The following is a 15,059-nucleotide window of genomic DNA, read 5'->3' as shown; positions in this document are numbered from 1 at the left end:
AAATAACAACAGTAAAATTTTGTAACAGAATATAAGTCATGTAGAGGAATAAACTCATCAAAAAATCCAATAGCATGAGAGCTCTTTGTAAACCCTTTGTTGTCCCTAAAACAAAACTTTTCTTGATATTGTTTTTAAATGTTAATTTATGTGTGTATATGTTTATGTGCTTGTATGTTTCAGGGTTTGTGTTGCCAAAGGACACCCATAGAAATTAGAGGACAACTTGGACTCAGGTGTCTTTCTACAGCATACATTTGAAGGATAAAACCTAAGTACTTAGGCTTGGCAGCAAGTGCCTTTACACACTCAACTATTTTGCAGAACTCACAGACTTCTTTGACAGTAAAAAAACCAAAGCATTGAAAAAAAAAGTATGTAAAAATATCAACACATCAGATATATATTTTAATACATTGAATTAGGGTTTCTTTTGCTGTGATAAAATATGCTGACCAAAAGCGCCTTGTGGAGGAAATGATTTATTTCATCTTACAGCTTGTAGTCCATCACCCAAGCAAGTCAGGGTAGGAACTGAGTTAGGAAAATGCAGGCAGAAACTGAAGCAAGGACCATGGAAGGGGGCTGCTTATTGGCTTGCTCTTACTGGTTTGCTCAGCCTGCTTTCTTATACCATCCAGGACCACCTGTGCAGGGTTGGCTGGACCCACCCACTTCAATCATTAATCAAGGAGATACATTACAGATGTGTCTATAGGACGGACTTTTGGAAGCACTATCCCAATTACTAAATCAGTTTTGCTGGTGTCAAGTTGACATCACGAAAGCCAGCACAGTTGACCATTTGTCAACTTGACAAATACATGCATTACTTTTCATGTTGATTTTCCCTTTTCTTTTCTCTATAGTCATATGTTAATGTTAATATTACAATATAAAACTCTTTGACTTTTTAAAAGTCTCACAGTCTTTAAACTTCAGACACTTTGTACGTATTTCAACTTCTTTAACTTATCCAAACTCTCTTTCAAAGTTTAAAGACTCTCTGTAATTCCATTCTCTTAACTCTAGGCAACTATAAAATGATAAAAATAAATTATTTCTTATTTTAAAAGGAAAGAGCCAGAAAAGATTAACAATTATGTTAAAGCAAAACCAATGTCCAACAGTGGAAAGAGTTTAGGGCTTGGTTTCTGAGAGTACATACGTCTGGGCTCTGATGGCGTTTAGCTGCTAGTTCTGGTTCTTGGGCTTAGTCATCCTTAGGATAGACGGCTGCTTTGATAGCTTCAGGCCAGCACTACTTTCTGGTTGCTACTGTCCTTGGTGGTCTTCTATGGTACTGGTATTTCCAAAATACTGGGGTGTCCTGCTGCAACTGGCCCCCTCCTTTCACCAATAGTCTTTCATGGACTCTCTTCGGGGACTCTGACATTGCTACGTGGTTCCTTGGCCACAGTTTTCTCAAGGATTCCTTTAATCCCGGAGCTTCTACTGCAACTGAGGCTGTGCTTTCACTAAATTTTCCTCTGCCCACATCCTCTCAACATGTGAAGTCTCAGCTGGTCTCTTTCATATCCTCAAAACAAGATCTGCCTGCTGACTCTTAGAGTAACAAGTTCTGGTGCCAGCATGAGATGCTGACTCAGCTCCTTTGGAACACAGATTCTGTATGCTAAGTCTGTGGAAATACACAGAAGATTTTGCTTCAATTTTGCTGAACTCTTTCCTATTTTTTTTCTGGAAAAATATTGATTTATTTATTTTTTTCCTGAGGGAAGTTAATTGTAATTTTTATTCTTCTCTCACCTATCACATCCTGAGCTCAGTTTTGCCTTCTTCCATTTTGAAAAATTAATTTTTAATTTTGTGAGATAATAAAATAATTACATCACGTCCCCCTTTCCTTTCCTTCCTCCAAATCCTCTCTTAAAACATTCCTTGATCTCTTTCAAACTCTTGGATCTACTTTTCATTGTTGTTATGTATGTATGTATATATGTATGTATGTATGTATACATATATATTCCTAAACTTCACTATATAGTGTTATTATGCATAATTTCAGGGCTAGCTATTTGGTACTAGATTATAAATTGTTGTGCCCTGTTCAAACCTCATTTTTAATGATGGTTCTTAAACACTTTTAACCTCCATTGTAGCCCACCATCCACTAGGGGTAGTGGAAAAGAGAGGATATGGAGGAAGTGGGCCTGTTTAGAAAGGTTCTTTGGGCAACTCCTGTCTGTGTTGTCTGGAAATCGATAGTACAGTTCACAGGTTAGCAGCGGCAGGTCAGTCTACTTGCAAACACTTCATGGATACACCAGCATTCCTTCCCTATATCTCTTGGTTAACTTTGGTTGAATGTCTATTTTATTAGGTGGTACAAAGGACAATCCAGTTTGCTTCTTCGGTTCATTTACTTGGATAACTTTGTTCCAGCCCTTTTACTCTGAGGTGATATTTATCTTTGTTGCTGAAGTGTTTCTTGTATGCAGCAGAATGATGGATCTTGTTTTCCTGTCCATTCTGTTTGCCTTTGTCTTTTTATTGGGCAACTGAGTCCATTGATGTTCAGAGATATTAATAACCAATGACTGGTAATCCCTGTTATTTTGATGTTATTGTTGGTAGTGTGTGTGTGTGTGTGTGTGTGTGTGTGTATTTCCCTTCTTTTGATTTTGCTGTTGTGCAATTATTTCTTATTTTGGGGGAAAGGGGGTGTTGTTAACCTCCTTGGATTGGAGGAGTTTTTCTTCTAGTGTCTTTTATAGGTCTATATTTTTGGATAGATATTGTTTACACTATGTGTTTTGTCACATAATATCTTTTCTCATCTAAGGTGATTAAAAATTGTGCTGGGTATAGTAACCCAGACCCCTCTGGCTTTTAAAGTCCCTGTTGAGAAATTGGATATAATTCACATAGGTTTGTCTTTATATGTAACTTAGCCTTTTCCCCTTGCAGCTTTTAATATTCTTTCTTTTTTCCCTGTACATTTAGTGCCTTGATTATTATATGGTGGGAGGATTTTCTTTTCTAGTCCAATCTATTTGGTGTTCTATAATGTCCTTATATATTTATCAGCATCTCCTTTAGGTTGACGCAGTTTTCTTCTATGATTTTGTTTCACCTTGCAGCTGGGGGTCTTCTTCTATTCCTTTTATTCTTTGGTATGTTTTTTTCATAGTGTCCCAGATGTCTTGGATATTTTCTGTCAGGAATTTTTAGATTCTTGGACTGATACATTTATTTCTTCTGTTGTATCTTCTACATCTGAAATTTTCCCTTCATTTTTTGTATTCTGCTGCTGATGTTTGTGTCTATATTCCTGTTCTCTTTCCTAGGTTTTCTTTCTCCAGGATTTCCTTAGTTTGTTTTTTTCTTTATTGCTTTTATTTCCAATTTTCAAGGCTTGAACAGTTTTATCCATTTCCTTCACCTGTTTGATTTTTCTTCCCTGTATTTCCTTAAGGGATTTATTCAGTTCCTCTTTAAAGGCCTCTATCACATTCATTGAGATTGGATTTAAGGTTATTTTCCTGTGCTTCAGGCATTTTAGGATATCAAGTGATTGCTTTAGTTGGATATCTGGGCTATAGTGGTATCATATGGCTGTGGCTCATGTTTGCAGTGTTCTTAAATGGGTCTTAAGCTATCTGGTTGTTCCTGGTGTTGCCTGGAATTCCTTATGCCTGCAGGACTCCTTGATGTGGCAGGCATAGCAGTGAGTCTGACAATGGAGTTTATAGAACAGGTATCTGCACACCTCTGGTTTGTTGTGCCCTACAATGGATCTAAATGTTCCTGGAGTCCAGCAGATCTCCTGGGGGAAGGCAGGCATAGCTGCTGTGCTGGTGCTGAAACTCAGGGGACAGAGTGAAGCTTACTGTTGCTGGTTGTGCTCCAGAGGGTCACAGACAGCAGGGAATTGGCAGGGAGGCATCTAACTTGGATGTTCCTAGGGCACAGCAGGCCTTCTCTGGAGAAGGCCATGGGCAGGAGGATGGAACTAAGGATACAGCATGCAGCTCACCTCTGCTGGCTGTGCACACTCTTTCTGACTTCTTTCTTTCTTTCTTTCTTTCTTTCTTTCTTTCTTTCTTTCTTTCTTTCTTTCTTTCTTTTTTTCTTTCTTTCTTGGAATGGAACATTGTATTTTTCCATGAAACACTCCAAGAGTTTAGCTTGTGGGAAATACTGTTAAATCCAGAATTGTATATTTTCTTCTCACATCCTGCTTTGAACTAGGAAATGATACTGTAATCTGTTTCACTACAAGGAAAATATTACAAAATATTTACAGGAAAATATTAAAAATAAACACAAAAGTCAAGATGAAATAGCCTTTCTTTCCTCCAGAATTTTCTACTCTAGTGCCCACAGCACATGTTTTGAGTCAAAACAAGAAACTAGGACCTCGCTGACAGGATTCTCAAAATGGAGAGGGGAAGAGAGGGAGGAGATGGGTTTCACAGGGAACAGAGATACCTGACAGTGGACGTTGTTCTTCACTTTCCGAGCCTCTTGTTCCACAAACCAGTATTCTGAACAGAAGCCTGTCCTGGCAGGAGAATCTGTTACATTGGCCCTTCCACCTCTTTCATAAACGCTTTACAAACATTGTCCCGTAGTTTGTACTGAGACAGAAACTGGGGGTCCAGATATTCGGACTGCTTGGCAACAAGCACAGCAGAGTCATCCTCTGACCTTCTTTGGGGAAGAGCAGTAGCCCCCTTATTCTCGCAGCGCACCCTCAGTGCAGTGGTCACAAACTGTGTGAGCTCTGTCTTGAGACTGGTGATCTGGGGCTTGACACTGATGGTTCCTGTGGCTTTCTTCTTGATGGTGACTGAACTTGCATCATCTGCCTTCAGTGGCTGAATGAGGCTCGGCGGGGTATTCAACATTCCTGGGTTGGGCAAAGGAGCTGGGGAAAAGGCCAGGTGGAGGTAGGTCCAAGAGGAGGTATCAAGTGTGAGCGCATCATGCCAGGATGAGGAGGAGGGATACCTGGAGGTGCAGGAGGAGGTAGCCTTGGTGGAGGTCCTCAAGGAGGGGATTCAGGGGGCAGACCTGGGGAAGGGCCAGAATGTCAGCCTGATGGTGGTCTTGAAGGTAAAAGTCATGGTAAAAGTCCTCGGATTCCTGGAATTCCTGGTAGTCTCAGGAATGGAGGAGCCCCTGGAGGTGGCCCAGGAGGAGACCTGGAGGTGGCCCAGGAGGTTGTAAGGGTGGGCAGGTGGTGATCTAAGAGGTGGTGGTCCTGGCATGGGAGATGCTTGTATCTGAGAAGTTGGATGAATCTGCTGCTGTGAAGAGGAAGCAGATGTGCCATCAGAGTGAGAATCTTCTTCATACAGCGTTTGCGATTGCTTTTCTTCTTCGGAATCATCAGAGTCATCCGTTATCATCCTCCTCTGAAAATTCCTCCACTTCCGGTTTTTCCCCAGGGGTTTCCTGACCTGCCATTCAAAGCATCATGGCTTGAAGAGGAGTCAGCTCTTTCGTGTTCTTCTTCCTTGATTTCCCAGGCTTATCTGCAAATCAGACTCTGAGACCTGACTTCTTCTACTCATCATTGTCGTGCTCACTGTTATTGCGGTGCCCAAACTCATCCCGGTCACTCTCTGTGTCCTATCTGTCAGTCTCACTACTATCACCACGCTTATCTCAATTCACGTCCTCGGGATAGCCTTCATCTTCATTGGTGCTGGACGTGTCATCACCATGACTCTGTTAAGCAAGTTTGGACTGTACAGCATGAGAAGGAAGATCTAGAGCTCGGACCATTATGCACTGTTTTTTTTTTTTTTTTTTTTTTTTTTTTTTTGTTGTTGTTGTTCCTTTTTAAACACTCTCTTCTGGGCTTCCTTTCGGCGCTTGCTCTATGGGATTTATAAAATTCTCAGTCTTGGTGGAGGATGTTGATTTTCATCCAATGTTGACAATTTATATGATTTACTTCTTCGTTAAAAGAAAGAAAGAAAGAAAGAAAGAAAGAAGAGAAAGAAGAGAAAGAAGAGAAAGAAAGATAGAAAAAGAAGAGAAAGAAAGAGAGAGAAAGAGAGAGAGAGAAAGAAAGAAAGAAAGAAAGGAAGAAAGAAAGAAAGGAAGGAAGGAAGGAAGGAAGGAAGGAAGGAAGGAAGGAAGGAAGGAAGGAAGAAAGAAAGAAAGAAAGAAAGAAAGAAAGAAAGAAAGAAAGAAAGAAAGAAAGAAAGAAAGAAAGAAAGAAAGAAAGAAAAAGAATGAACTACTGTGTGGCTCCTGGGACAGCGAGAGCGAATACTGGGCGGTCCCTGAGTACTTTCCGTGAATGGGACCTTCACCTCTGCCTCTCTGTCAACCACCCAGGCACTGCCATCTAGAAGAGTTGTGCCCCTCCAACTCTGATCTCTCCTCTCTCCTCTCTCCTCTCTCCTCTCTCCTCTCCCCTCCCCTCCCCCCTCCCCTCCCTTCCCCTTCCCTTCTTCCCTTCTTCCCTTCTTCCCTTCTTCCCTTCTTCCCTTCTTCCCTTCTTCCCTTCTTCCCTTCTTCCCTTCTTCCCTTCTTCCCTTCTTCCCTCCCTCTCCCTCTCCCTCTCCCTCTCCCTCTCCCTCTCCCTCTCCCTCTCCCTCTCCCTCTCCCTCTCCCTCTCCCTCTCCCTCTCCCTCTCCCTCTCCCTCTCCCTCTCCCTCTCCCTCTGCCTCTCCCTCTCCCTCTCCCTCTCCCTCTCCCTCTCCCTCTCCCTCTCCCTCTCCCTCTCCCTCTCCCTCTCCCTCTCCCTCTCCCTCTCCCTCTCCCTCTCCCTCTTTCTTTTTCTTTTTCTTTTTCTTTTGGTTTTTCAAGACAGGGTTTCTCTGTGCAGCCCTGGCTGTCCTGGAACTCACTCTGTAGACCAGGATGGCCTGCCTCTGCCTTCCAAGTGCTGGGATTAAAGACGAGCTCGACCACTGCCCATCTGATTTCTTAATGTAGATACTTGTATCTGTAATCACATTCTGCGTGTTCCAGAAGTTTGGTTGTGTTTCAGTTTCATATAGTTTCAGAAAAAAATATTTCTTATTTGACCCACCAATCACAGAGTAATGAGTTGTTTAATCTCTGAATTAGCATATATTCTAAAATTTTGTTTTCTATCAGTTTTAAATTTTATTGCATTATCATCAGATGTATGAGTGATCCCGCATCTTTGCATTTGTTATCTGCTTTGTGGCCCTTAGTGATGTCTGGTTTGGAAAAGCTTCAGTGACTTGATCTGCACAAATAATGGTCCTGAACTTCAAAGTTTCAATGGGAAAAGCAGGGATAAAAAAATAAAGAGGACAGAAAGCTGGTGTCAGGATGACTACATGAGCTGGTGGCTCATACCCGAAAGTTCTTCCGGCAGCACTGTGTCTCCTGGAATGTTTATAGTGGGGAACATAGATAAAGTCAGGAGAAAGTTATCACAGAACAGATCAGCGTCAACAGGAAGCTTATTAAACAATATCATGCAAAGGACAACAGGCTCTCCCAAGTATGTCACAGATCAAGCACACAGCAGCTTTGGGACTGATAACCACAGTCTTTCTCAGGGAAAGCAGAGTTCCTGGGAATTGAAAACTTAACTCCCTGTGGTCCTTGTCTACTGGGCAAGAACACAGAACTTAACTCCCCCTCCTCCAACACACACACACACACACACACACTTTTTTTTTCCTATTTGGGCCTCTGAGAAAGCCTTGGATTATCCTGGTCCCCAATACTTTTAGATGCTAATGAAAAGAGCCTGTGTATTCTTTGGTGTTTGTGTGCAATAGCCTGCAGATATGTATTGAGCCCATTAAGATGCTTGATGTCAATTAATTTTATTTCTTTGCACATTTTTTTTTTCTAAATCACATGCTTATAGGAGAAAGTGGGGTTTTGAGATCACCTACTATTAATGGATTGATGTTAATCTGTGCTTTTAAACCCTGTAGTAAATTTTAAGAAAGAGAGTGCATTAGAGTTTGGTACATGTATGTTGAAGACAGAAAGGTCTTCTTGACTAACGTTTCCATGTAGTAGAATGAAGTGTCCCTCTCTATCTGCCCTGATTAAATTTAAACTGAAGTTTACTTTGTCAGATACTATGGAAGTTTAGCCTGATTACTGCCTGGTCTCATTTGATTGCAGTAATTTTGTCTTTCCTTTTACTCTCAGGCAGTGCTGTATTTGTTGTAGACAACAGATAAGTAGATTTAAAAAAAAAATCTATTTAGTGAGCCTATGCTTTTGAATGGAGAGTTGACACCATTTAGTTACTGTTAAAATATGTCAGCTACGGTCATCAAGTTGATTTTGTTCTTAATGGTATGTTGTGGTTTATGGTTTCATATTTCTAGCCACACTCTCTATGTTATACTCATTTCTTTCTTTTGCCCTAAATATTGTTCCATGTTATTTCCTTTAGTTTGGTTTGTCTGACATAACCTTTCTAGGTTGTTTTCATCATGGGAAAACTTTTGTTCTCCTTCAGTCATGGTGGGTCTTTGGGATGATATTTTTGAGAATGGAATGGTGTGGTGGCATCAACAGAGAAGAGGCTTGTGGGTAGACACACACCAGATGGTGTTTGGGGAAAGCTAAAGAGTAGCTGCCAGGCAGGCTTGTGATTAGCTTAGACTGGGGCTCAAGTGCTGCTTTGAGGACATTTAATTAAAAAAAATTTATGAGGGATTTTTAATTTAATTGCCAAAGAAAACTGACTTTGCCTGTATTTATTTAATCTGACACAAAGTTGTAAATATCTTCCTGATTTCATTTTATAACAGAGCTGAATAAATGTTGAGCATCAGGATTTACCATTTTTGTTTGTATGTTTGTTTTTTTGTTATAGGTTTTAAGGAAACAATATCCAAGCTGTAATTACTCCTCACGTTAATAAAGGAACTCAGACTTCAGTAAGGAATAAAGTGTACTATCATGCTACAGTTAGAAACAGTCACCTGTGAGATGACCAAGGGAGTTCACTTGTGTGCTTAGCTCTCTACAGTGGGGCTAGAGATCAAATGGAAGAAGGTATGGAGAGTTGTTTAGTGTTTTGATGGCTCTTGCATGGATGTGGGAAGCTAGTCACTAGGGGCAGTCTTTGGTGCTGTAAGGTCTGGAAACAGTAGAGGACTCAGAGACCTAAGATCATAATTTTGAGTGGGACGTTTCCTAGTTATGCTGAATACTTAAAGTTAATAATCGTGCTGTTCTTAACCTGACACAATGTACAGTCACCTGGGCATAGGAAACCTTGATTTAGAAAATGTCCTTTCAAGAATAGGCTATAGACAATTCTGTAGAACACTGTCTCATTTAATGATTGATGGGGGAGGTTCCTGCCCATTGTTGGTGATGCCACTTCTGGGCTATTGATCATTGGTTTTATAAGAAAATGAGATGAACAAGACAGAAAGAGCAAACCCACATGTAATACCCTTCCATGGCCTCTATCTCAATTCCTGTCTCCAGGTTCCTGACTTGTTTGAGTTCCTGTACTAACTTCCTTAGATGATAGACAAATAAGGAATTGGCTTTTGCTCCAGTTTTTGCCTGCAGCTTCCTGCACTGCTTCAGTTCCTTTCCTCACATCCTTCTGAGATGGCCCTGAGGTGAGCCCGTAAGCAAGAATAAACCTTTTCTCACCAAGTTGCCTTTAGTCAGGGTTTTATCCTAGCAATAACATTTCAAGTAAGAGAGAGTATAAATTTATATCCCATGGTGTAAGGCAGTGTAGAGATTTCTTTAAAAGCTAAAAAAAAAAAAAAAAAAATTAATCAACCACAATATGCAACTATAGCACTCAGAGGTACATACCCAAATGACTCTGCATGTTATTACAAAATTACTTTGTAATTCATATTTGTTGCTTCTCTGTTGATAGCATGCATCAATTCAAAAGAGCCTACCTGTCCATCAAGTACTGAATGGAAAATGTTACAATTGACATTTTATCATGTAAGGCTTTTATTCTCAGAATATTTTTAATAACCACATTTCCTGATATAATTCACAATTCGTCTAAATGGAGTAAAATTTGAACACCTATAATTGTAGATAATAAGTTGTATCATGTCTACTGCTCAAGTACAGACTGAAGAATCATCTTGTAATTAATCACTCCTTAGCAACGTAAGAGGAAGTTTGGCTCTGGGGACATCATGTTACTGAGATTCTGGTCTCTAAATCTTCCAGACAACAAATTTATCCTATTTCATGTGGTCAGTTCATGTTAGCTTAAAATGAACATTATAGAAAATTAAGAAAGTCGAAAACATCAAATGTTAACTGTTTACAAAGAAGTTGTTATGATGTATACCATAAAAAGATCTGAAAATCCAAAGAGGGTCATAGTACAGATTTGGCAATACGATGAAGAAAAGGTCAAGGGGCAACATTAACATGTATCAACCTTCCAGATATAACCAACATTAAGTAGCAAATTAATTGAAGTTACTTTAAGACTTCATTTTATTTCAGATTCAATGGGCAACATTACTGAAAGCAGACATATGCTGGCTAAGATGTAGATAATATGAAATAGTTATTAATTGCTGGTAGGAGTGCAAACTAGTATAGTTTTTTGGAAATCAACATGGAGTTTATTTGAAAAGATAAAATAGATTTTCCACAAACTCTATCTGTACAAATATTGACCAAAAGGACTCTACACCTTACTGTAGATATAACTGCTCATCCTTCTTTATTACTACTTTATTCATATTATCCAGGACAATGGCAAAAAGATGATCAATTGATAAAAAGATAACAAAAAGTGGTATTTTACACCAAGGCATAGTATTCACTTTTCAAAATTATCAAATTTGTCAGTAAATTATGGAATCATCCAAGGAAGGTAAGCCAGACCAAGAAAGACCAGCATGACATGTTTTTCTTAAATATGGATTTTAGTTTAATTGGTTTAGATATATGTGCTTTATTTGATTACACAAAGAAGTTAGGTGTCTGGCATTGAACCAAGGGGCAATAGGGGCTCTTCACAGGAAGAATTTACACATGTATTAGGGAATCTGAAAGTAGTTTGTGTAAGGAAAATCATGTTACCAAAATATATTGTATGAATCATTTAAAGAAAAATAATACCCCTTCCCAACTTGAGCTGTGGAAAGGACATAGCAGATGAAGGGCTTGCAAACATCAATACAACAATACAAGCAACATCTGAGTTCAGATTTCTAGAGTCCAGACCGTCCCCCAAAATTTGTCTTTAATGTGTGTTTAATAGATGTAATTTTTGTAAAAAAAAAAAAAAAAAAAAAAGAAAGAAAGAAAGAAATCCTGTATTTTTAGTTCAAAATTTAAACAGGATTATTGGGTCTGATCTGTGATACTTTCAGGTCCTGGATCACATACCGTGGAGACAGGTAAGCAAACATAGAGGCTCGTCCTGCTTGTCAGACTCGAGAGGGAATGTCATACCAAAACAGCAGAGGACCCAAATGGTAGAGACAGGACTGGTTCCGTCTTGTCTACATTACATTTCTCTACACTGTGAGATCATCACTGGAACTTTGGGCTTATTGCTGGGGCCTTTGGGAAGATTCTCGATTTCCCTCATCACTAGAAGTCCATCAGTGATTTTTCTAAACTCTACATGCTTTCCATCCAGCCAATCACACTTAGAACACGAGATAAAGAACTGGCAGCCATTTGTAGTGAGACCACTGTTTGCCATGGAAAGCAAGCCTGGAGCTGAGTGTCTAAGTTTAAACTTTTCATCCGCAAGTAGACTCTGGTAAATATTGGTGACTCCAGTACCATCACCATAAACAAAATCTCCACCCTGAATCATGAAACCTTTATGACCCTGTGGAAGGTGTTTCCTTTGTATCCTATTGGAACACCATCTTTTCTTAACTCTCCAGTGCAAAACTGCTTAAAGTTTTCTGGTGTTTTAGGCACCATGTCTGCAAAAAGCTCAATCTGAATGAGACTAACTTCCTGGCTGACATCAAAGAAGACCACTGGATTGACTGGACTTGAATTTGCCCCAACCACGGCTTTGACCCAGAAGTAATAGATGTATTTTTAACACTAGTTCTTCAAAGTGAAGGAAAGAGTATGATTCCGTGGGTTTCTTGACAGGAACTTTAGTAGAAATGTAACCATAAGGTTCAATGTGAAATCTTTCCTCAAAAACGAAAGGGCAGTGTTGCAGAGGAACACTCTGGGCCCAAAGAAAAATTCACATAAAGTACAGGAAAAAAAATCACCAATGAATTCTAACTAAAACATCATGATCCAGTCACATAGTCTATAACTTCAAAAGATCAAATGGAAAGAGCATAGAAAATGGCGAGAAGAACATGACTGAAATGTGTTCCAATGTGCCTGGAACCGTACTCTGTCTTTATAAATGACAATCACACTAACAAAGAAACAAGGCAAATAAATTCATCCAAAATAGCTTTTAAAAAGGAAGCATAGAATAACTCTAAACAGAAGTGAAAAACCTCTATAATGAACACATTTATGAATGAGGAAGACAGTGAGGAAGGCATATGAAGACTTTTAGCTCTCTGGACCTCTTATGATCACAGATTGAAATAAATAATAAGGTGAAAACCACCCAACCAAAAACCTTATACAAATTCAATGTACTTGTATTCAAATTAAATTCTTCACAGAGCCAGCAAAATAAAACAAATAATGTTAAAATGGATATTTTATTAAGTCCATTAAAAGGAAAGTACAGTAGAGGTTGGATGACTAATTCAGTCTCAAGAAAAACCACATTGCTTAAGGTGTCACTGTGTCTTATTTAAAGCTCTATCACAAAGCCAAAATAACCAAAACATCTGGTAGCTGAGTGAAATATATATTAATAGCACAGAAGATTCAAAGATGTGTTCCCATAACTATAGCCAATTGATTTTGAAAGAGGTGCCCAATTCACAACATTGGAGAAAAGCCAACATTTTTAACACATGATGCTGATAACAAAGGATATATTTCTATGATGGGAAAAGTGATCCTTATTCCTCATGCTGCCTTTCAAATTAAGAAAAACAGAAAAACAACACTTCAAATGGACCAAAGATTTTCTGGAGTTTCTAAAACTCTGAAACTAATGGAAGCAAATGTGGAGAGTCAATTTTAAGACATAGACACAGATAAGAACATTGTAAATTATACTGATTATTCAGAAAATAAGGCCGATAGTGAATGTATAAGACTCCAACAAAATAAAAAGCTTTTTCATAATAAAGTAACAACCAAATGCCTATGAATTGAAGAAATACATTGTGAGTTATATGTTTGACAGAAGATTACCATTTAGGTTATGTGAAGAACTCAAGAAACTAAACATCAATGAAGCAAACCCTTCAATAAAACTTGCCCCTTGGAGCCTCGGTATGAATATAGATCATAATTCCCAGTAGAGAAACTTTATGTAAAAAAAAAAAAACAGAAAAGATAATGTGTGCAAATGTCTGTCTTGCAAGAAGCAAGGTCTATAACTGAACTTACTAAACCAGTGGAGGTGTGTGCAGGAAAACAGTATGCTGAGAATCCACACTCATCTAGAGGAACTTTATTGAATAGTGAGTAGGGTTATTATTGGAGACATCAAGAAAGAAATGGGATAAAATAATATTCAAAACTCTAAAGTAAAGATTGTAAACCATCTAAAGGGGAAGTTTAGAACTGTAATCATATGTATTAAGAAAACAGGCAACATCCATTCTTCAAAGGAATTGCAAGGATAAAGAGTGGATTAGAGACTGAAGAAAAGGCCATCCAGAGACTGTGCCACCTAGGGATCCATCCTATCTGCAGACACCAAACCCAGGCACTATTGCTGATGCCAAAACGAGTTTGTTGACAGGAGCCTGGTATGACTGTCCCCTGAGAGGCTCTGCCAGAACCTGACGAATAGATAAGAATGCTTGTAGCCAACCATCACTCTGAGCATGAGGACCCCAGTGGAGGAGTCAGGGGAAGGATTGAAGGAGCTGAAAGGGTTTGCAACCCCGTAGGAAGAACAGCAATATCAACAAACCAGTACCCCCAGAGTTCTCAGGGACCAAACCACCAACCAAAGAGTACACATGGAGGGATCCATGACTCCAGATACATATGTAGCAGGGCATGGCTTTATCTGGCATCAATGGGAGGGGAGGCCCTTGGTTCTCTGGAGGCTCGATGCCCCAACATAGGGGAATGCTAGGGTGGTGAGACAGGAATGGATAGGCGGTTGGGAGAGCACCCTCATAGAAGCAGGGGAGGGGAGAGAGGATAATGGGTTTGCAGAGGAGAAACCAGGAGGGGGGATAACATTTGAAATGTAAATAAATAACCAGTAAAAAAGAAAAAAGAGAGAGATATGAGATATATAGTAATAGTAATAATTAATAATAATAATATGCCTTAATTCCTGAAAAAAAAAACCCACAAAATCCAAATTCAGAGATAGATAGAGCCCATTAAGACTTGACAGAAGCCCTTCCGGTAGGTGCCAGCACCAGGTCACCTTGGGTGCAGAGGCGGCAGACACCTCCAAGGCCCCGAGAGGACTCCCCACATGATCTTAGGACCACCGGTGAGTGGAACACAACTTCTGTTCCATTCCAATCGTGTGGGACCAGCATTAGGAAAGCAGACAACCTGGCCTGACCAGGGTCACAAGTCCCTTCTGGTCAGCACCATCAGCAGGTCACCTTGGGCATGGAGTCAGCGGACCACCCCCCCCCCCCAAAGTCCCTAGAGGACTCTCCATGTGATCTTAGGACCACTGTTGAGTGGAACACAACTTCTGATCCATTCCAATCACACAGGACCTGAGACAGCATTAGGGAAGAAGAAAACCTGGGTCACCTGGGCAAGGAGTCGGAGGACACCCCCAAGGTGCCTAGAGGACAGCTTCTGAGGCAGACCTCGTTTCGAGCTCCAGACATCTGGACACCTGCCCTGCCAGAGGACAGGTGTCCTCCCTGCCCAGGAGGGGTTTGCCAGAGCACCTGAGGAAGCCATCTTGGTTCCCAGATCCCTCTGAGACTACTCTGCGCAGGTGAGAGTGTGGACTAAAGAAGCTAACAGCTTCTGGGACAGGTCCTGTTTCATGCCTTCATCTTCTGCCA

General features: G+C 40.1%; 2 pseudogenes; both read right to left on the bottom strand.

Moving 5' to 3' along the window:
* Window positions 1-4,544: 4,544 nt before the first annotated feature.
* On the bottom strand, window positions 4,545-5,757 carry LOC110300811 (WW domain-binding protein 11 pseudogene; annotated as a pseudogene).
* Window positions 5,758-11,452: 5,695 nt separating this feature from the next.
* On the bottom strand, window positions 11,453-13,349 carry LOC110300812 (peptidyl-prolyl cis-trans isomerase H pseudogene; annotated as a pseudogene).
* Between the last annotated feature and the right edge of the window lie 1,710 nt (window positions 13,350-15,059).

This window comes from Mus caroli, unplaced genomic scaffold (assembly GCF_978045245.1).
Source record: "Mus caroli unplaced genomic scaffold, Mus_caroli_1 scaffold_10, whole genome shotgun sequence".
In the NCBI taxonomy this organism is placed as follows: Eukaryota; Metazoa; Chordata; class Mammalia; order Rodentia; family Muridae; genus Mus; species Mus caroli.
Note: the sequence above shows the minus strand (reverse complement) of the source record. Positions and strands in the feature narration are given on the sequence as shown.